The sequence below is a fragment of the Magnolia sinica genome, chromosome 7 (assembly GCF_029962835.1).
Source record: "Magnolia sinica isolate HGM2019 chromosome 7, MsV1, whole genome shotgun sequence".
NCBI lineage: Eukaryota > Viridiplantae > Streptophyta > Magnoliopsida > Magnoliales > Magnoliaceae > Magnolia > Magnolia sinica.
Genome location: NC_080579.1, coordinates 3,900,979 through 3,908,708, shown reverse-complemented (window position 1 = coordinate 3,908,708; position 7,730 = coordinate 3,900,979). Strand labels below are relative to the sequence as shown.

The 7,730-nt window shown below is 38.4% G+C and overlaps 1 long non-coding RNA gene across 3 annotated transcripts; it reads right to left on the bottom strand.

Annotated features, from left to right (window-relative positions):
- Positions 1 to 5,375: 5,375 nt before the first annotated feature.
- Positions 5,376 to 7,182, bottom strand: LOC131251908 (uncharacterized). 3 transcript variants are annotated; one of them, XR_009174045.1, is made up of 7 exons: positions 7,092 to 7,176; positions 6,974 to 7,051; positions 6,747 to 6,810; positions 6,526 to 6,635; positions 6,246 to 6,333; positions 5,988 to 6,096; positions 5,376 to 5,878 (listed from the first exon to the last, which is right to left on the bottom strand). It is a non-coding gene; the product is annotated as an uncharacterized LOC131251908 (long non-coding RNA). The 3 variants fall into 3 exon arrangements; XR_009174044.1 differs by having other exon boundaries at positions 6,721 to 6,810; positions 6,974 to 7,182; XR_009174043.1 differs by having other exon boundaries at positions 6,974 to 7,182.
- Between the last annotated feature and the right edge of the window lie 548 nt (positions 7,183 to 7,730).

Here is a 7,730-nt window from a genome sequence, read left to right as displayed (position 1 = left end):
TCGAAATCCAGCAACGATGTATTTGGGATTTCCGGGATGCTCGACCAGTCGAGGGATAGGCTCGACCAATCAAAGCTCAAACTCGACTAGTCGAGGGTTACGCAGACGGTGCGCGGTTTGTGTGCGGACTGTGTAACTTTGAGGCGGTTTCTAGGGAAGTGTATAAGTGGGGTTTCCCCATCTATAAATAGGAGTCCCTATGACCATTCTCATGCATTCTAAGACTTCCTAAAGGTATTACAAAGATTTTTAAAAGGGTTTTAGGGTTATCAAAGGGTGTAGTAAGGGTGAGATTTGAGGTTGTTCGAATTGAGTAAGTCCTTTTTTGTAATTTCTATTTTCATAGTGAAGATTTGTTATTTTGTACTATGGTTTTTTTTTCGAAAGGGTTTTCCACATTAAATCTTTGTGTTCCCTTGTGATTGCTTGGTGCTCTTGGATTGCTATCTTAGAATCATATTTGTGTGATTCCGTAGACCAAATCCCAACAATAAGAAGTTTATAAATAAAGGATTTATAATAGAGTTCTCACATTATGTGAACACCTCCATGCTGTTATGTAAATACCTCTCTCTCTCTCTCTCTCTCTCTCTCTCTCTCTCTCTCTCTCTCTCTCTCTCTCTCTCTCTCATTATTTTCTAAGTTTCTTCAATGAACCCACTATTGACACAACAATAGGTCAAAATGAGTTTTGTTCATGATGTGGACAAGACCATTGAAAAAGTGATACATAGGCATATCATGCGTTGGAACCACAATGAAAAAGTAAAAATTCCCTTAAAAAGACCACCCTTTTCACTATAGATCATGCTCACACGGCACTTTCTCATTGGTGCTTAGATAGACCAATTAGTTTAGGGGTGTCAACAAGCCCAAACAAGCCCTTTCCAAGCCCAACCCATATTATTCAACATAGGCCTGAGCCCAACTAAGGCCCATGACAAGCCAACATACTCCGGCCCAAGCTTGGCTTGAAATGTTTATGTTCAACCCAAGCCCAGCCCAAGTAGCTCAGGCGGGGAGAGAGAGAGAGAGAGAGAGAGAGAGCAAGCGGAGTAAATGAAAATCTTTACATATTGTCTATAATGTAAAATTGCCCCTTCAAACCCTAATGGGCCGATCTTGGGCAGATTCAAGTCAGGCTGTTGTACACAGTCCAAACCCAGTCCGATTGAAAAATGTGCCTGATTTTTAAGACTAAGCCAGATCTTAGTCTGGTATTCTAGCCCAAGCCCAGCCCAAGAGGAGACAAGACCAAAAGCCCATCAGGCCAGCCCGGCCCATTAACATCCCTAATAGGGACTTCTCTCTTCTCATCAATGAACTACCAAGCATACATGAGTTAGTGGGAGAAAATTACTATTTATTAGTGATGAAAATGGATCCATTCAACTCAAGGTTGCCATGTGGGTGCTATAAAATCACATATAATCGTGTACGTTCAACAAACCATTATTCACAGCGATATAGGCCGCAAGTCAACAATAGAGAGCTCAGATCAAAGATCATCGATCTGGACCGTTTAAAAGATCTAGGATGTCCCAAATTATCTTCTTAAAAGTTAATATCTGAAATTGAAGTCTTAGAAGGCTGCCAATTAAAAAAAAAAAAAACCTAAGTAATTCGTTGGTCCAGATCACTTACGAGAGAGGTGTCAATGGGCCAGGCTAGGGTAAGGCAGGGCCAAGCTCTATCCAAGCCCAGCCCTCGTTTTCAACATAGGCCCAACCTCAGCCCAGGCCCATGACAAGCCAAAATAAGTCAATCTTTAAATATGAGCCGTGAAATAAGGGGCTGTTGTAGATGGTCCAAACCTAGCCTGATTGAGAAATGGGCCTGAATTTTAAGCACGAAACCCAGATTTTGAGCCTATGCTCCAGCCCAAGTCCATCTCAAGGTGGGCCACTGGCCCATTAATTGCCCTACTTACAAGAGCTGACAACAAGCCATGGATGTGATAAGCAACTCCTAGAAACCTTGGGAGGATGCTAGTAGTAAGGAAACAAAAACCCAAGTAGGCCAAATGCACAGTAATGGTTGCATAACTAGGTTACTTTGGACAAAAGCTATGGGCTTGTTGACCGGGCCTGGCTTGTGTCCGGTCTGGCCTAGCAGGGCCAGGACTTGGGCCTGATGTTGGGGTGGGCCAGGGCCGATGAAATTTATTCTGGATGGAAGATATACCAAAAAAAAAAGAACTTAAATTGGATCTCTTTCAAACCTTAGATCGGTTAACTATCAAAATTACTTGTCACGCACTTTGATGGATTGCATGTAGGAGATCTAGACCGTTCATATGTTGGTCTATCGCTAGAGATTGACGGTCTTGTCAGGGGCTCTGTGAGCCCCACTATGATATATACACCCATGTGTATCATGCTTGCAAATGTTTAGAACACCGGCACTACACCAAAAACGTCATTTAGGAACGGTTTTAAACCGTTCCTAAATTCTTCAGGAACGGTTTAATACCGTTCCTAAATGAGGCGTCGCAAAAAATCAGGTACGGTTCAGAACCGTTTTGGGTATTTTTTTTAGGAACGGTTTTAAACCGTTCTGGTGCCAACGGCCATATTTGAGAACGGTATTTTTTTTCTTATTTCGGAACAATTTTACACAAAAAAACCCTGCTGTATAAAATAAAATAAAATAAAATATATTTAAGTCATATTCATTTAAGAATCAAAAGATGGTAAAAACAACCATGATGTAATTTGAAAACATTATTTATCTGACTAGCAAACCTGACAGAAAAAATTAAAATCTATAATGGGAGACTTCAAAACAAAAAGACAATTCAATGAAAGTCCGTCAAGCAGATGAAGAGCTCCACAATGTGATGGCCTTTTATGTACCCAACTAACAAGCATCAAGTAAAAAAATAAGAAGAAAAACATGTGAAAAGAATTCAACTATCAAAACAGTGTGAAAAATATATTGGGGACTGTTGTTAGTTGACTCACCTGGTTTTTGGATATGCTCGATGCGCTCCTGACCCGAGGGGAGCTCGTTCTAGACCAATTGAGCTGCAATAACAGAAAAACAAGAAAATGAGTAAATAATAGGAAAAACTAGTAATCCAGAAATATTTCAATTTTGATATAAAGCATATGAATGCACATGATTTGTATCGGCTTCTTGCAATAGCACCATCCAAAGCCAAATATAAACAATAAATAATGAAGATAAAAGACATTACAGAAGCCATTATGTATCAATCCGAGTGTAAAATATGGATCTAAACTCAAAAGATACAAAATTATATACAGTTTTTTAAGGAAACAGCTAGAAACCATGTAAAGTCTAGGATGTGGTAGCATGTCTGGCATGAATTGAATAGTTTACTGCTCACTCCATTGACATGAACTACTCTAGCAATGTTTGATATAACATTGAAAAGATGTACTGGAAGAAGAAAAAAGAATTGAAACAAACCTCTGTGCTAACTGGAAATGCGGCCTGCCATAAATCTTCCTGCAAAACAGAAAGTCATTTTTAATAAATCTTCCTGCAAAACAGAAACAATAATTTTTAAACAACAAAAAGAAAAAGAAAAAATAGCATACAACTGTTAGAGGACATGTAATGCCTGTACAAGTTGAAGACAGCTAGGTTACAAGTAGAATAAGCACTCCCTACTACAAGAAGGAAATTCATTAAATACTTTGGTAGATATATAATTACATATGGGGAAGCTAGCCTCAGCACAATGTACCAATTTCCTTATCTGACACTGCACTGAACTGGACATAGGTGCAATGGTCCATGACCAAGACCATCCATCTAGTGGGTTTCACATATCAGATTATGAGATAAGGTGACCTTCTAATGGTAGTTAAAAAACAATATTGACAATAGACAACATTGAAATTCAAGAGGTCCACCAATTGGATTGGTGAGATTGTCCAATCCGTGCAATTTGAAGATAGTGGAGCATCCATGGTGGGACCCACCAATGAGCATGCAAATCCATGCTCACCAACCATCGTGTGCCCCTGTAGAATACAACTCTTAACTAGCTAGTGAAGATGATAGCAACTGGTATAGAAAAGAGAAGATGATAGCAACCTGTATAGAAGTATAGGTTTGTGTTGGATCTGAATTCTTATACTGATCTAACCTTGAATAGTTTGAGAATAAGAAGTGGGCTCATTAAGAAAAAAAAAACAGAGAGAATGTTCTGACTTAGAAGGAGAAGCATAGAAGATTTTGATTTGGAAATAAACAGGTGTAAAAGTTCCAATTGAGGATTTAATAGATAAAAATTGAAAGTAAAAAGGGAATAGTACAAACATTATTTAAAAAAGAAAGGGAACTTGTTCACCTGCACCAAGGATTGTTCGTGTATCATCATAGAGCTGGTTGTTTGGGATAAGTACATTGAGGTAGGCTATACAAAACTGTTTTTGCACAATACAATAAGCATTTTAGCTTGCAAGTATTATGAACATGCTATATTCTAAAATTTAAGGTGGCACTCTTATCAAGTAAGCCACATATATTTGACATATATTTGTTGAATCTAGGCTGTTGGACTTCTCTTTATTGTTATTTTTTCTCATCCAAGTTTGATATGGATCAGCGAGCCAACATTATTTTCAGAAAATGCATCTTAATAGTGGAGCTCAATTAATGGCCAAGCCATGCTCAGGCCAACGATGAATGGCCCAGCCTAGCCAATTGGCCTGATCTAATCTCTAAGTGGGCCATGGTTATAAGAAAGAAAAGAATGCATGGTTTAAAGACCTTTGTTAGCAGCTCCCATTCAATCCAGGTGAGCTAGACTACCATAGGTTTCAATGTTGTAATGCAGATTTGCTAACATTGAACTACATGCTCAAATCCAAACTCATACCAAAGTTCAGAAAAGATAATTAAAACTGAAGTTTATGCAAAATACTAGAGTTGACGCAAAGGAACAATCAAGGGAAAAAGAATATTTTGCATGAAAAAAAATATCCATGTAAGAAATACGATTGTATGTTAGGTGGGATGGTCATCATACAATGGAAAAACACGAATGTCCCTGAACACAGAGTTTGAATGATTAGAACTATGGCCTTTCCAAGAAAAAAAGTTCTGAATATACATGGGAGTTTCTATTGCATGATGTCTTTAAAAGCATGAACATGCTTAGCTTCCTAATATACATGGGAGGCTCCCTGGAACATAAATATCAATCCAAGTCAAGATGCTCAATTAAAAAGAAACAGATTGGTGAACTACAATATACCTTGACAGCTCTAAGTACTATCAACGAACTTGCTGAATTATCCAGGCCGGTGCCTCTGAAATACTTAGGTCGAGATATGCAGAAACCGGTACATAAAGACAGCTCTTTGATGGAATCTTCATAAGAACTGACTCATGTAATATTTAGTTCAGAAATTAGTGTTAGTTATCATTTATTGCTAATTCATTTTAAAAAACAAATCCAGAATGTACAAGCAATAGCAACTTCCAACTTCATGGCATTCATGATGCATTACATTCCCCAATAAAGGTTGCCTATACTAGCTAACAAATCAAATATTTAAAAATGATTGCTTCTGGATGAATAATTGCCTGTGGAATCATGAAAGATTTGAAAATATTCAAACATATAAGAGAACTATTCTTCTGTTTTTTAGGTAGCATTTAGAGTTTACTGGCAAATCATGGATGACAGTTGGTAGGGCTTTCAGCTACCTACCCACCTTCCAAGCTGAGATGGGCCTGACCCATTCCAAATCCCACTCAAGAGCCTTAGCCTGAACAAGATGAGCACTTTTTTTTTTCTTTTTTAAAAATTACCAAGTGAGGTTTACAAGGCAAGAGTAAGACATCCAGGGATCCAACCTGGTTCATTCATGCACGTTACAGTCTCAGCCGTCTCTACCTAGAGAACAGTGATATTAATTTTTGAAAAAAAAAAGAGAGATTTTCAAACAGAGAGAGAGAGAGAGAGAGAGAGAGAGAGAGAGAGAGAGAGAGAGAGAGAGAGAGACTTCTTGCTCGGAGAGGGGCTTGCGCTGCATGAGCTGAGAAATCTGCCCATCGAGCTGGCTATGGGAGTTCGAAGAAGGGATTGGATCCGCACTCATCTTCTACTTCTTCCTTTATAATATAACATCACATCAGAGTTGGGAAAAAAATGTAATCCGTATAATAGGAACCCTATTTTACAAGGGTTCCTTTATAAGGAACACTGTCAGTTTGAGGATGCACAGAAAACATCACATTGGAGTTGGGAAAAAGTGTTGCACCTTGCAAGAAAGCATGTAGCTTCTGCTTCCGTAGCTTTAGCTTAACAGTACTTATCGAAACAAGACCATCCACACTCTATGTTGAAATCTGGAGCATATGCAAAGTTGCCAATAAGAAAATAAATGGAAGCAGCTGGCTCAATCCTGATAAGGTAAGACACTAAAACAAAGTTTTTATTTATGAAAGAAGATTGCATTTTTTCTGATCATCAAGATAATTATCTTGATGATTTGAAGAAAAAATGGGAGAATGAATTATTGTGGAAGAAAAGGACACAACCTCATTCATGAGACTCTTATTTACTCCAAAATTAGTAGCAGGTTCCAAGTTCAAATCATTAGATGAATTTTGTTGTTGCTGTTGGGCTTCTGCTTTCACCTGGCCAGCATCTGCATTACAAATAATAACAAATTTTAATTTCGAGAACAAAGAGAGGAACTAAATATCAATAAACTTGGAATGTAGTAAGGGTACATGCTGAATAGTGATGTCATGAGCACCTGCATCTTTCGCTCCAGCTGACATCAATGCATGCTGAGCAGACTGTTGATGCATGGAATTTTGCTGTAGTGAAGAAGATGTGATAGCAGGGAGATCCACAGGTGAAAAATGAATTAAATCATGATAATACATAAATGGAAAACAATATCATACTCGAAATCAATCACTTTAAGATAGATATAGACACCTATTTCGTGAATATGGTTCAAATAAGGTTTTTCCTGACCTTCACTACAATAGGGGATTCCACCTGCTGCAGTTCTGGGGCAGCACCTACTGCAGTTCAGCTGAATATATGCTTGAACTTGCACCACAAGAGAAGCAAATCTCTCCTATACAGATACCTGAAAATCCCTCTTCTAGGAAATCCTGGATTTGGCTCAGTACCTAAGCAAGCTGAAAATAGGCAACAACAATGCGGTGTTAGCCAAACAAAATAACTTGACCATCGTCGAACGAATACATCGGTTACGCGCATGTAAGAACGTATGGTTGTAGAATACCAACGTCTTTCGAATTTCAAAACTCGGATGGCAGATGCCAGTTTTGCCCCTCTGACAACAGCAGTTTCTCGGTGGTCTGTTTGCGGATGCTGGCACAGTTAGGTGAGGCGTGTGCACAGATGAGACGAAGCCAGTTGCATGGACGTGTCAAAATTCAAATCTCCATTTCTCGTCTTTGCTCTTTTGTCCGTATGTGTAGAGACAGGGATATGCTCTCGTTTTTCTGAAGAAACTGTCTCTCTCCATCCATCTGAGCTCTAAAACGAGGGAAAATGGAGTTTTTCGAGTGTCCTTGTGTTAAAAGGCGAATCTTTAGGTTGCTAAAAGACGGAGAGAAAATGACACGAGGATTGATTTCTTAAAAGGTTATTTGACAGTTCTTTATGCTTGGAAGCCTTGTCAGTTGTTTTTTTTTTTTTTTTTTTTTTTTTTTTTTATATTTAATGCCTTCCTTTTTGAATTCTTGTTTCTTGATTCTAA